This window comes from Chionomys nivalis, chromosome 6 (assembly GCF_950005125.1).
Source record: "Chionomys nivalis chromosome 6, mChiNiv1.1, whole genome shotgun sequence".
Taxonomy (NCBI): Eukaryota; Metazoa; Chordata; class Mammalia; order Rodentia; family Cricetidae; genus Chionomys; species Chionomys nivalis.
Genome location: NC_080091.1, coordinates 14,087,134 through 14,102,731, shown reverse-complemented (window position 1 = coordinate 14,102,731; position 15,598 = coordinate 14,087,134).

Genomic DNA, 15,598 nt, shown 5'->3' with positions numbered 1-15,598 from the left:
GGTAACAAACTGAGCCAAGTGTAGGATTTGGAACAGTCAAGAAAATGGATTCTACCCTCTTGTTCACTGGTCTGTATTCTTTCGAGTTCCAGGCAACAAGGCAGTATTTCAGGCTGGCTGGCCTGCTTCATGGAGGCACTGGATGTGAACTTTAATCCCTTCCCTGGCTTCTGAACTGATGGGGTACTGCTTGACTCTAATGGGCATTGCCCCGAATGTTAGTTGCACTATGATTGGTGGCACATGCTTGCCAAGCCAGGAGGATTGTCCTCTGCCCAAAAATGTGGGAATTTTCTGGATCAGCAACTTTTTCCATCACCTTCCAGGGAATGGGATAGATTTTGGAGGAACAGGCATTCCTCACTTATTGGGCAGGTTATACTTCAAACCTTAACAGGACCTCCTAATTGCAACCCAGGAGAGTCTCCAGGGAATGATATTGTTGCCTGGCGCTTGTTCAAGAGGTCCCACACCAAAAAAGGGTAGAGACATTCAGGAATAACAATAAAAGAATGAGTCACAGATCCTTGTCCTAGGTTAACAGTCCAGTCAGTGGTCCATTTCTTGTTTGTTTGTTTGTTTGTTTGTGAGACAGGGTTTCTCTGTGTAGCCCTGGCTGTCCTGGAACTAGCTCTTGTAGACCAGGCTGACCTCAAACTCATAGAGATCCACCTGCCTCTGCCTCCCGAGTGCTGGGATTAAAAGTGTGTGCCACTACCGCCCGGCATCCCCTGTTGCCTCCTGTACCTCCATTGTTTGGTTGGTAATGAGTCCCCAAAGCTTCTGTAATACCAAATGAGTAGCCTCTGCGTCCACCACCCCCTATGGTGAAGGTTACCATAGTCTCCTGGGGGCCAGTTTGAAGGAGCCTCAGCCTTGCTAAACCTCCATAGCTAGAAATGGCTTGGGTTTGGAGGGGACTGTTTCTGGCGTGGATACTCATTTTTCCAATGGCCCATTTCTTTGCAGTAGGTACATTGGTCCTTTTGTGAAGGTCCCCTTGTTTTATCGGGGTGTGCACAGACAGAGTTGAGAGTGTTTGGGGCTTGTAGCACAGCCACGGTGGCATACCCCATCTTCTTTATCAGAAGATCTTCTTTGCTGTACAACCTGTCTCTAGTAGTTCTGGCCTGTTCTTTCCTGCAACTCCATTCATCTTTTGTATCTTTCTATGTACGTCAGGGTCAGGGGCTGACTGAATAACAAAGGCCAGATGAATTGCCTTGAGATTTGCCAGGTTCTCAGCGTCTATAGGAGTCTATAACCAACAGGAGGCACTCCAGGAAAGCTGAGGTGATTTATCTGGGCCCTATTTCATATCTGTTACCTCAGGTTAGTGAGCTTCTGGGCTGCCCATTTCATCCCCCTCCCCAGTAGAACCTGCTGGTGTTCACTGGGTGACCTCCTACCTCTCTGTGTTGTAGTCCCATGGAGGTCATCACCTCTGCCCTCCAACCACCAGCCATTGAAGCTATACTGGCTAGTGCTTCAGTTGCTTTCATGAGAACCTGTTTCCTTTCTTCTGTAGTGAGGAGAGTGTGGAGAAATCTATGGACACTCATCCCATGGGGGGAGATGATTGAGAAAGATAGAATCAATTAGAGAAATTAAGGAATTGGGGCTAGTGCTGAAAACGGGGTTCTGGTGCTTCCAGTTGTAGAGATCTGTGGCGGAGAAAGGGACATACAGGAATGACTGTCAGAAAACAACCATAAGGGAGCAAGGACTGAAGGAGATGTCACCCCAGAACCAGAATCAGAGAAGTCCAGAGGGCCATCTGGGACTCCTTGGTAGGTGTGGGAAGGGGATGTAGGGAAGAATTAGATGGTGGGGTAAGGGTGGGTGCAGATAGGAGAAAGAGTGAGGCCTTGATGGTGGAGTCTGGGGTGGCGAGGAGGGAGGAGAGGGTAAGGATGGTTATGCACAGGGAGAAGGGGTTCTTCCTTCTGTGAGTTCTGCAGAACGGTCTTCAGAGGGTGCTCGTTGGTCTCTGCTACAGGCCCTGGAAAGGTCTATCTGCTGACAACCAGGGCTTGGCCACCTTGCCCATTGTGGATCATACAGACCTTCATCCAGTGGGACGGGTTGGAAGTTGCTTCAGCCCAAGGCAATACGTATCCAATCTGATCTGGGTGGCTGGGCTTACCGAGGGTGACATTAACCACTGCCCAGCTATCTTGGAATCAGAAGTACCCTGGGAGGACCAGTCAACCCCGAATATGGGCCATGTATTGTCACAGAATATTTGGAGGCAACTCTTGATGATAGGATAATCCTAATCCTCCTTAACTATCGGGGATAAAGTTTACCAAAATTCTCTAGAACACAGGTCAGAGGGTTGTTGGGTTGCTAGTTTTATTACCCATACTGCCTGTTATTTAGTCGCCCCAACTCTAAAATGTAGGACCCAGTCATGACTAGCTCAATAGAGGCCTGGGTCTCAGTAGTTTTCCCTAAGGCAATACCTGGTTGCAAGAAAGACCGTAAACTGAGACTATCTCGGCACCACCCAGGAACAGACCATCCAAAAGAAATTCCTAACGTTCCAACTGTGTAGATAGGACCACCTGCCAGCACACACCCATTGCTTTTCACCAGGACACCCCTAGACAAATGTCAGCCAATCAGGAAATCCCTCACCCCCACTTTTATAATTTTTTTTTAAATGCTGCAAGATCCCCGGCGGCAATGGGCAGCAGAAATGCTGTAGGTCCCAAATGGTGGTAGCAGGCCCTGTGGTGGCAGACAGCAGGCCCTGGGAGCAGCCAGTCCCAGGCAGAGATGACTGCTGGTCCCTGAGCAATGGCTGGTCCCAGGCAGGGAGACACATGGTGGGTGGGCAGAAGACAGAAACATGGATGGACACCACTTGCAGAGTGAGGTTGAATATTTATTCAGATGGTTATGAAGGGGGAAGGGGGAAGGGAGAAGGGAGAGAGATGAGAGAGAGAGAGAGAGAGAGAGAGAGAGAGAGAGAGAGAGAGAGAGAGAGAGAGAGGAGAAGAGGAGAGAGAGACAGAGGGGGAAGCAGAGAAGTGGGAGAGAGGCAGAAGCAAAGCTGCCTCTCCGAGAGGCAGAGCGAGCTCAGGCTGGAAGCTGAAGATCAGCGTGCCTCAGTGATGGGGGAGGGAGTGGGCATGGTTTGTCTCTTAAAGGGACCAGGGACCAAAACCATAACGCCCACCTTTGCTACTATAAAAACCCAACTCTAACTGAGCTCAGGACTCTCCAATCATCCCAATATGTTGGATACATGGAGAGTCCGAGTTTGCAAACTTGTATAAAATAAAGGCTCTTTTCTTTTACATACGGGACTCAGTCTCCTTGTTGGTTTGGAGGGGACTTCACGGATCTGGGCATAACACAAAATAAATCAATTAACACAGAAAATACAAAAGACTGAAAGAGGGCACTAAAAATGAAGCCAAAGACAGACAAACAGGACATAAAACTGACCAAGAACCTCAGATAGGTGGTGTGATGTCTTGCTTTTTGGGATAGACAGGAAAATATTGGGGTCCCATAGAACCCCTTTCATGTCCCAAATAGGGAACCCACAAAACAGAACCAGACTATGACTCACCAGGAGGCCTCTATAGATGTTTGCTGTTTTTCTCAGGATGAAAGTTCACCCCAATAGTGTTAAGTGTTATGGTAAAAATAAAAGGGTGCCATTCCCCAAGTGGCAGCAGTGGGCAGCAGGCTGCAGGTCACAAGACCACGGTGGGCCATGAAGGCAGCCAGTCCCAGGCAGGGAGCCACACAGCAGGTGAGAAACCTCGGTGGGGCAATCAATCCCATGAGGAGGTACAGCTGTGTTGGGTGAGAGACAGATGGATAGGCATGCCATGCAGAGAAAGTGGGTATTTATTTAGTGGGTTATGGAAAGGAAGGGGAAAAGGGAAAGGGAAGGAGAAGGGAGAAGAGCAGAGAAGGGAACACTGAAGAAAGGAAGTAACTCCACCTTGCCTCAGCAGACAGGGGAAGGAGTGGGCATGGCTTTCTCTTAAAGGGACAGGACAGACCATTTTTACAAAAAGTCTGTGAACTGAAGGTAACCCTGGAGCCTTGGAACGTCTCAGGGCATGTGTCTCCTGAGGCAGCTTCCCAGCCCCCAGGTTTCCAAAGTAAAAGTCTGGGTTTAGAATTTGGGTGGGTGGTCTGAATCTTGCTGGTACTATCCCGAAAATGTTAGTCCCAATAGCAGGAATAAGACCACTACCACAATTTGAGCCAAATTTGAAGCAAGATTAATTTTTATTGGGGTGCAGCCAAGAGCTGGCCTTGTAACTCAGGTTAAAGGGAGCAGCCCTGAGGCACCCTCCCCTTTTTTGTTTTCCTGAGACAGGGTTTCTCTGTGAAACTGTCCTGGTTGTCCTGGAACTCACTCTGTAGAGCAGACTGGCCTCAAACTCACAGAGATCTGCCTTCCTCTGCCTTCTGAATGCTAGGATTAAAGGTGTGTGCCACCACTACCCAGTGGGTCCCTTTTAAGGAGTAAAATCACAGTGGCTTTACAGAAGTGAGACAATGAACAAAAAGGAAATACAAAAAAAAAAAATTAAAAAACATCATGTGGTCACCCACCATGTGTTTAGAGAGGGTCAGGGAGAGTCAGGCAGAGTATTCTCAAAAACAAATCAAAATCATGGGTTGGGGAAGGTTAAGTTCCCAGAAAGAGAGCAACTCAACTCTCACAGTAAATTGAAGCTTATTTTTAAAAACACAACATAATGCCTTTAATCCTAGCACTTGGGAGGCAGAAGCAGAGAGATGCAAGCGGATCTCTGTGAGTTCAAGACCAGCCTGGTCTACAGAGCAAGTTCCAGGATAGCTAGGGATGTTGTACAAAGAAACCCTGTCTCAAAAAGGCAAAAAACCAAAACCAAAAAGAAAACAAACAAAAAACCCAAAACAAAAGCAAACAAACAACAACCCCTCAAAAAACTAAAAAACACATCATAATGCTCCTGCCTTCAAAATGGAATTAGGCAGGTTCCTTACTAATGAGTGGGCCTTAAATTCAACTAGACATCTGTTAGGTACTGTCAACAGGTGAGTGTGTGGGGCCCAGGCCATGTGGGGCCCAGGCTGCACAGCTGCCACGGCAGGCAGCACCAGGCTCCAGGAAAAGCCCTAAGCTGAAACCACCCAGAGAGGGCTCACGTCTAAAGGGAAGTACAGGACATTCCAACCATTAGATAAGATTAAACAAGCCCACCAGATGTCTCTGAGGCCAGGACTCACCCATCCTCCTTTTGCCAAGACCCCTAGACAAATGTCATCCAATCAGGGTCCTGAACCCTGGAAATCTCCATCACCCCAACCTTTACTATGATAAAAACCCTATCCTGACTGGGCCTGGGACTCTACTGGACTGACGAAGGGTCCAGGCTTAAGCTTGAATAAAGGCTCTTTGCTTTTACATACAGGACCCGGTCTCCTAGTTGGTTTTAGGGGGATTCCGTGATCTGGGCATAACAAGTGCCTCTTTTAAAAAAACATATAAAAATATAATGTGCCATTTGTTTAGTTTTTAAATTTCTTTTTGTGGGTGAGGCTACTGCAGTTTGAACCCAGGGCTGCTGTTGCTGTGATGGAATACCATAACCAAGGCAACAGAAAGGAGAAAAAGATTATTTATGCTTATGGCTCTGGTGGGTGAGTGTTGTTATCTGCTGGCCTGGTCTGTCGCCTGGGTACCCTGTCCCTTTAAGAGACAAGCCCTACACACTCCCAACCCAACCCAACACTCCCCCTCCCCTTGCTCCAAGGCAAGTGGATCCCCACCTCCTTTGCAGCCCACTCTCTCTCTCTCTCTGTGTCCAGCCTTCTGGAGAGGCAGCTTCTGCCTTTCTCTTTCTCTCTCTTTCTTCTCCCTTTCCCTCTCTCCTCCCTTTCCCCTCTGTCTCCACGACCCACTAAATAAACTGTATACCCAAGGTCTCTCTGCATGGCATATTCAGGTGACCAGCATTTTATGAATGATAACAGTGAGCCTATAGTGGCAGAGGAGGTGTGGCAACAGGCAGCTGGAGTGGGAAGCTGACAGCATCTTTAGCTCCAAACATGCAACAGAGTCCTTGAGGCCCAGTGACCTGCCCCAGTAAAGTACTTCCTCCAGCAAGGTTGTACCTCCCATAACCTCCCCCAAAAGTGCCACCAACTGTGACCAAGTGTTCAAATGCCTGAGCCCATGGGGGGACATTCTCATAAAGGCCACCACATTCTACTCCATGACCTCCATAGGTTCCTGGACATATCATCATGTAAAATGCACTTACTCCAAATTTAAAAGTCCCTGGTCTTCCGTCTCATCACTGTGAAAAAGTCTAACAGCTCTCTTGAGACCCAATCTGTTAACTTTAATCCTCTTAAAATAAAAAAAATCAAATTTTGATACTTCCAACATACAATGGTACACATCCTTATCCCCAAAGAGAGGAATCAGAGTATAGTGAGGAAATACTGAGCCGAAGTGTGACAAACCCAGCAGGGCAAACTCCAAATTCTGCAGCTCCATGTCCCAGATCAAAGGGCTTCAATGGCTCCCCAGCTTCAGATTTGCTGCCTGCAACATACATCTCTTCCTGGGGTACCTCTACTCCCTGCATACATTCCCCTTGGCAGGTGTCTCATGGTTCTGGCATCTCCAACACCTTGGGGTTCCTACCACAACACAAGCTTCATTTTCACAGCCTCCTAATAGGCCCCTCAGGGCCTTCTTTCCACACTGACTCCAGGGGTGCCTGGCATCACCAGCTGTCTGAACTGTGGAGGGAAAATCCAGGAACGCTTGCATCTTTTCACGAGTCCAAGCATGTACCATGTGGATGTCACTGCCAAGTTCATCTGACAGCTAGGGAAGAGCTCTGGTGGATCTCATAGCTTTCGCTTTTTGTTTCATTTGTAATTGATTTCTAAGAGTTCTCCTTAGGGTCTCTTAACTGGGCAGGGTCTCGCCCTGGGACACCTTTCCTCTTGTTCAGAGGAAGGTTCAGAATAGGAGGCCTCTCCTGGACGACTGGACAATTATCTCCTTAACAACTACAGCCTCCCTTTCAGCACATACTTGGGCTAACATTAGCTTGCTGGTGCTCCTTTTTCTCCAACTGTATATTTTGAATTTCTTTCTATCCCACTTGCTCTTTTTCATTGTAAATCTGCCTAAGAGTTATTAATAACAACCATACCCCAGACTTAATGCTATATTGTCTTGACATTTCCTTTGCCAAAGAAATTAATCTATTACATTTGTTGTTGGTGCTGTTGTTTTGCTTCTTTGAGACAGTTTCTCTCTGGTTTTGGAGCCTGTCCTGGAACCTGCACTTGTAGACCAGGCTGGCCTTGAACTCACAGAGATCTGCCTCTCTCTGCCTCCCGAGTGCTGGGATTAAAGGTGTGTGCCACCACTGCTCAGATTCCATCACTTTTTTTATTTAGCCCCAGGCAAGTTCTTAAGACACCACAGAAGACAGGCATCTTTCTTTGACAAATCATCACAGGGATGGCCTCTAGCCCTGTTGCTGTTAAAGTCCCTGCTTCTCTTTGAAACCTTTGAGTGGCCCCTATGGTCTGTGTTGCTCTCACCTCTACTGTCTTTCAGGCTCCTACTAGGATGGCCCTTGAAACTCTACTTATAGCATACAGCCACCTTTCTAGTCCAAAGTTGTTCACACTCCTCTAACACACAGTGTGATCAGAGTCTTCACGTAACAGCCCACACTCTAGTTTGTTTTCTTTTCTTTTTTTTTTTTTTTTTGGTTTTTTGAGACAGGGTTTCTCTGTGGTTTTGGAGCCTGTCCTGGAACTAGCTCTTGTAGACCAGGCTGGTCTTGAACTCACAGAGATCCGCCTGCCTCTGCCTCCCAAGTGCTGGGATTAAAGGCGTGAGCCACCACCGCCCGGCTCTAGTTTGTTTTCTGGTGCTGCAATCAAACACTGGTCAAAACCAACTTGAGGATAAAAGTTTTTTTTTTTTTTAGGTTATTCATTACAATTAAAGTCTATCTTTGAGGGAAGTTAGTGCGGGATCTCAAACAGGGGGGAACCCAGAAGTAGTAACTAAAAGAGACCATTGGAGATTGCTGCTTCCTGGCTTATAGAACCTAGGATCACCTGCCCAGGGGTGGCATGGCCACAATGGGATGTGCCCTCCACATAACTTAGCAATCAAGAAAATGTTCCCACACATAAGCCCATGGGCCAGTGTGGTGAAGGCAATTTCTGAACTCGAGGTTCCCTCTTCCCAGGTGACTCTAGGCTCTGTCAAGTGAACAAAAACTAACTAGTAAAGCTAAGCCAGCTCTCTGTTGCTGAGCCATACCCTCAGTCCTTTCAACCATTTCTTTAGTTAATCTTCTTAGTGGATGCTTATAGAAAGAAGCAAAATTCCATTAAGTTAACTCTGCTTGTTGGCTAAGAGGTTGGAGCTGCCAGTAAGAGTTATCTGCAGGCTTATGTTATTGGTGCTGTCTTTATGCAGTAGAGTGTAGTTGCTTTTGTTTTTTTTTTTTCATTGCTCTTTGGGGGCCTGCCACCAGGCTCCCAAATAAATATTCTTACTTATGAATGCCTAGACTTAGCTTGACTTGTTTCTAGCCAGATTTTCTTTTTCCATTTTTTTGATTAAAAAAAATCGTTTATTTTTATTTTACATGCATTAGTGTTTTGCCTGCATGTATGTCTGTGTGAGGATGTTGGGTCCTGTCTCCCTTCTTCTCTCCCTTCCTCCCTCCCCTCCCCTTCCTTCCTTTTCTTCTGGTGTGTATATATGGTGTATGCAGTGTGTGCTTTTGTGTGCATATGCAGGGCCCCAAGGAGCGTGTCAGGTTTTTGTTTGTTTTATAATTTTAATTTATTTTATTTTTTATTTATTAATTTTTTATTGATATTTATTGAGCTCTACAGTTTTCTCTGCTCCCCTCCCTGCCTCTTCCCTTCCTCCTTTATCCTCCCCCAAGGTCCCCATGCTCCCAATTTACTCAGGAGATCTTGTCTTTTGCTACTTTCTACTTCCCTGTAGATTAGATCTATGTAAGTCTCTCTTAGTGTCCACATTGTTGTCTAAGTTCTCTGGGATTGTGGTTTGTAGTCTGGTTTTCTTTGCTTTATGTTTAAAAACCACCTATGAGTGAGTACATGTGATAATTGTCTTTCATGGTCTGGGTTACCTCACTCAAAATAATGTTTTCTAGCTCCATCCATTTTCCTGCAAAATTTAAGCTGTCGTTATTTTATTTATTTATTTATTTTTTTGCTGTATAGTACTTCATTTGGTAGAATTCTGCACTGAAACCATCTCATCCTGGGCTTTTATTGAATGGGAGGCTTTTGATGACTGCTTCTATTTCCTTGCAGGTTATAGGTCTATTTAAATTGTTCAACTGGTCTTGATTTAATTTTCCTTTCCAGGAAATTGTCCATTTCTTTAACATTTTCCAATTCTGTGGAGTACAGGTTTTTGTAGTATGACCTGATGATTCTCTGGATTCCCTCAGTGTCTGTTGTTATGTCCCCCTTTTCATTTCTGATTTTGTCAGTTTGGATTTTGTCAGTTTGGATGTTCTCTCTCTGTCTTTTGATTAGTTTGGGTAAAGATTTGTCTGTCTTACTGATGTTCTCAAAAAAGCAGCTCTTTGTTTCATTGATTCTTTGTATTGTTTTCTTTGTTTCTATTTTATTGATTTCAGCCCTCAATTTGATTATTTCCTGGCGTCTACTCCTTCTGGGTGAGTCTGTTTCTTTTTGTTCTAAAGCTTTCAGGTGTGCTGTTAAGTTTCTTCATGCAGGCACTTAGTGCTATGAACTTTTCTTCTAGCACTGCATTCCTAGTGTCCCCATAAGGTTGGGTACATACCTTCATTTTCTTTGATTTCCAGGAAGTCTTTGGTTTTTTTCTTTATTTCAGTTTTGGACTAGTCTAGAGGTCAGCAAGCCCCATCAATCCTGTCTTCAACACTCCATCCCCACACAATACTGGGGCTGCAGGTATAAACGTGGCCACAGCTGGCTTTGTTCTTGGGTGCTGGGGAGTCTAACTCAGGTTTTTCTTGCATGCACTGCAAGCATGCTTCCCCACTGAGGCATTGTTCTGCAGTCCACTCAAGCTGAATGTATCTAACGCTTAGATCACTGTATTCTCTTCAGCATGACTCAGCACCACCTCAGCTGACTTTTCTTGGGGAAAGGCAGCAGCCGTGTATCTGGTCACCCAAGCATAAATCTTAGAATCATCTTTCCTACCAGACCTCCATTTTATTAGTCACAAAACCCTGTGAATTCATCTTCTTGCTTTTCAAATTTATCTCCTCCTATTTCCTTTGCTATTAGGTTAGACTCCCATCAGCTTTTGCCTGATGTATAAATGGTAATTACTTTCCACTTAAATCACCACATCTATGGAACACTTTTTCAAAACGTTACATTTGAATCTTTAATATTTCTTTCCTTACTCTAGCACCCACAATTCATCCTTTATCAATATTATTTCTGTAAATTACCAATCAGGTCATTTTTACCATTTTGCTTATAGACTTTTGGTAATAATAATTCTTTCACTCTGTGTTATGGAATTTGAATCCCTTCTTGGCATGTAAATGATTTCCTAGTTTATCTCCAGTTATATCTGTCTGTCTCACCTACTCTAGCTAGGCATCTTTCCATGCCTTGAAGTTTGCTATAGTGGTACTCCTTCCTGCCATTACAGCTAGAACTCCCTCTCCCTTACATGGCTGTCTTTCCTTCTCTACCTTAACAGGCAGAGTATCCATTAAGGACCTCTCTTGAAATGTTGTTGTGCATACACACACACACACACAGACACACACACACAGTGTAAACCATGTGTGACTTAACATTAAAAAATGTTTTATCAATTCATTATAAAACAGAGCCTAGATCATAATTTTTGGTGGGGGAGGTGTTAAGCTAGATGTCTATGTAGCCCAGGTTGGCCTCCAAGGCACTACTACATAGCCAAGGATGACCTTGAAGTTTTAATTCTCCTGCCTCTATCTCCCAACTGCTGTGTTGAACACCACAGCTGGCTATCCAGCGCACTGTTGAATAAATGAATGTTTAGCCTAAAGACAATGAGAATTTGGTTCTATCTCTGTTGCAAAGGATAAACCATTTTCAGATGTTAGGTATTAGGTAGCCAGGTTATATTCTTGAGTGAGTTGTTCTGTGGATTCGTTCCTCTCATCCTCCCTCACTTCCTCTTTTTTTGCTTTGTTTTCTGAGACTAATTCTCAACCTCCTTATCCTCCTGCCTCAGCCTGCCTTGTGCTAGGATTACAGGTGTATACCACCATACCCAGCTTTCACTCTTTCTTATGAAGACTCACTTTTATTCGTGGCATAGGTATATTCTATATTTATGTATTTATATATAGGTATATTTTAAAGTGGCATAGGTATATTTTAGTTTGGATTTGTGTTGCTAGAGAAAAATTAATTTTTTTGCGGGCACCAACATAATTTCTTGCTAGATAAAAATACATTTCACAAGAGAAATAGTGCATATTGAAACTGCCCAAGGAAATGCAATCATAGTGCTGAGGAGATCCCATAGAAATTAGAGGAAAAAGGTTAAGTCTTTTCTTCTTTCTTTTTCTCTTCCCTTCCTTTTCTTTAGTACAGTGTCTTGCCATCCAGACTGGCCCTCAACTCTGACCTTGAACTTCTGATTCTCCGTCTTCAGTTCCCCTTGCCTGGGTTTTTAGGTGTGTGCCACCAGTCCTAGTTTGTGTAGTGCTAAGGCTAAAATCCAGGGCTCTGTGCAGGTCAGGGAAGTGTTCTACCCACCCACCCAGCCCTTAGATCCTTGTACTGGGTGGTGGCGGCGCACGCCTTTAATCCCAGCACTCGGGAGGCAGAGGCAGGCAGATCTCTGTGAGTTCGAGACCAGCCTGGTCTACAAGAGCTAGTTCCAGGACAGGCTCCAAAACCACAGAGAAACCCTGTCTCGAAAAAACCAAAAAAAAAAAAAAAAAAAAAAAAAAAAGATCCTTGTACTTGCCTGTTAGGGAGCTTTTTGTTTTTACTGTTTTTAATTTTTTTTAGGATAGTATACAAAGTACTGGGCTTCACCATGGCGTCTGTGTCATCCCCTCCCCTCCTGCCTCACCCCAAGGTGGCTCTCTTTCTCCCCTATTCCGCTCCCCTTCTATTCTGATGATGTGTATTCTAGTGCCATCATTTTCCTCACCTCCTTTAAGATCTCTTCCTCCCCTCATAATCCCTTGCACTTTTATGACCAATAAACACACATAAATATGCCCCCAACATGCATAAAGCACAGGTAAATACGCCCCAACACGCATATAGCTTTGGACTTAGGGTCCACGTCTGAGAGAGAACAGGCAGCGTTTGTCTTCTGAGTCTGGCTTATTTCATTTAATATAACGATATCCATTTCCATCCACTTCCCTGCAAGTGTTGTGATTTCATCTTTCTTTAATGCGACACAAATTCCATTGTGTATATATGTCACATTTTCTTTCCCTTTTTTGTCTTTTACAACGAAACAAAGACAGACGTTGTTTATGAACAAATACATTTCCCATGAAGAACAGAAAGCTTTTTAAATGGCAGCTTCTTGTACAGCTAGTTCCTGTGTCTATGAAGAGGGTGAAAGAGAGCTGTGGAGAAAAGGAAGCAGGGCCTTAGGGGAAAAGAGAAAGAGGAGCAGGAAAAGGGAGAAGAGACAAAAGAGTGGAAAGGGAAAGCCTGGGGAGAAGGACAGATGAAGACACCATGGAGGAACGAAGCTGGAATCGGACCTGCACAAGGGGGACCGTGGCACAATCCCTGGGCCTCGACTGCCTCAGCTAAGCCTGCTTCAGAAGAAACTGGGTCTGGAGAAGGGGTCCCTGGGAGTGGGGCTCGCTGAGCTAGAAGTCTAACAAACATGTAGAATCTCAGTGGCTACTGGTGGGACCTGTGTTTGCCACAGCATGTATCCCTGTGGCCTCTCAGAGGGGGATGAGACCCGGCTAGTATGGCCTTCTAGAACAAGGTCTGTACCTTCTCATCACCTCTAGCCTGTGAACGCCCAGCCTGGTCTTCCACTGCTGTGGCTCCTGCATCCTCTTCTGGAATCTTTGGAGTTATGACATCAGGAGAAGTCTGGAGGAGGCTGGAAGCTACTCAGGTTTTTCTGGTTGCTTCTGGAGACAGCCTGACTTCCCCCAGGCCTGATTGAACCCAAACAGACTTTGTTCTGCTGCTTTTGTACATGGGTTTGCTGAACAGCAGGACTGGCTGCCCCATCAGAAGTTCTTGCTCAAGAAGAACTAAGGGAGCAAGCTCAGGGATAAAATGGCTTCGCAGATCTGAGCACTGTTTTGTAGGCACTCAGGACATGTTCAAGATGGCGACCATCAGGCAGCGATCAGAGTTCATTACTTCAGGAAGCTGAATGAGGGCCTGGAAGGAGTCCATGCCTGAGCACATAGTCAAGTCAGGAGTCGTAGTTGGGATGCCTTTTTTTTTTTTTTACCACGCAGCACCAAACAGCAGTTGAAAACCCCTTTCTGCTTTAGTAGGAGCAGTGGTAACTATTGATAAAGGGTTCTAGGTATGAATCACACTGGTATCTCTCAAGTCACTAAGCAAGTCACCTATCCGTTTCTGCCCTGGTCCTCTTCGAGAATCCCAGGTTGCTTGCTTCACAGTAGTCAATGGGATGGTGAGCTGTATTCAGGGCCCCCAGAATGACCGCATGGCCAGGAAGGCTTCTGCTTGAATCTGCACATATAAACATGTCTAGCTCAGCTGCCTAGGCAGGCACTGGAGTAGTATGGCCATTATAACTGCTGGTGACCCTGAAACAGGAGCTCCAGTTCTCAATAACAGCCAGGGTCACTGTCAGTATATCACGGGACACTCTGGTCTGCTGGAGACAGATAATCAGCATCCAGCTTGTTCAAAATGGGTCTCAGGGCCATGGGGCAGTCACTGTGTATCCTGGCCATGTTCCTGGTATTCGCATGCAACACTGAGCACAGACATAATCACAGGGAGGTTCCAAAAGCACGCAGCTTCCTTGTGCATCCTGCACACATTCCTCCATGTTTCCCATTCTCCTGTGGACAGACGTCTAAGCTGGTTCCGTTTTCTGGCCATTGTGAACAGCAGGATTACTTTTCATGACTTAAAGTTTTATTTTAGTTCCAACCTAATTGCCAGTGGGTTACTAACATGATTGAATGAATTGATCTCATGTTTCTATTCTTGCTCTTATTAGTGAATGAATTCTGTTTGAGTCAACATTAACCAGGATTACGAAACTGCATTTCATAGAATGCTGCTACATGGGACCTAAAACCAGTGAACTAGCAGGACAAACTATGAAGGAAGCTGTCAGAACTCCCACTTAAGCCAGAATCATGTGAATTCCTTTTCCAGTAGAAAAACTGACTCTAAGTCAGCAGTGTGCTGGAAGACAGGCAAGTCCTTTTCAGTAGGTGAAAGAGCTGTGGCAGAAAGCTCTGGAAACAGGTCTGTCTGCAATCCATCTCTCATGTTTCTTCTAGTATCGGTGAACCCTCTCTGAAGTTCAGATCTTCCAATATTTAGGCAAGAATATATCCATTAAGGGGCATACACGCTCCAAGAGCAACTTAGCCTTTCCACATGAGGCTAGGTATCAAGTAAACATTTTGAAACTGTATTTAGTATTATAGAACTGGAATGGCCTATTTTTATGAAATGTGACCCTTTAACTGGAAACTTATAAACACACTGTGTATCTGCTTTGTTTGATGCTGATAAAGAGTACATACCCAATGTACATTCCTTGTAGGGATCAATAAAACATAAAATGGAAATACAAATGGATGTCTCAATTAGCTTCTGCTGTGTAATGAATCACCAAAAAAGGCAGCGGTTTAAAAAAACAGTGATTCATTACTTTTCATTTATATTGGCTGCACACTCTGGGATGAACTCACATTTTTGAGAGAATAGTGCTATGGCTGGAATTGTTAGGTGTCTATTTCCACGATGAATACTGCCAGATGGTTTTAAAAGAAAATTTATTTTGTGTGTACGAATGTTATGCTGTGCGTGTGTATGTGTACCATGCAGTCACCTGACTCCCGAAAAATTCAGAAGAGGGCTTTGGATATGCTGGACCTGAAGTCATGGACAGTTGGGAATCACCACGTGCGTGTTGAGACTCGAACTCGGACCCGCTCCAAGAGCCATAAATGCTCTTAACTAACCATCTTTCCAGCCCCATTAAAACTTATGTTTTAAAGGTATGTGTGTGTGTGTGTCACATGTGTGCAGGTTCCAGAGCAGGTGAAGAGGGTGAAGGAGCCCCTGTCACGGAAGTTATAGTGATGACGAACTGCTTGGGTGCTGGGAACAGAACTCAGGTCCTGTGAATAAGTTGAAGGTATTGCTGGTATTTCTCAAACTCTTCCCACCACCAGTTATTTTTCAGTACTTAAATCTAGGGCAACAATCATTTGTTGGGACTAAAAATTGGCTTAAAGAACCAACAATTTCCCCGTTAACAACCACGTTTCTTAATCATTAGAATATGCATTTAAAAGTTCTACAAGCCGCTTCAGGAAGAATATAAGGG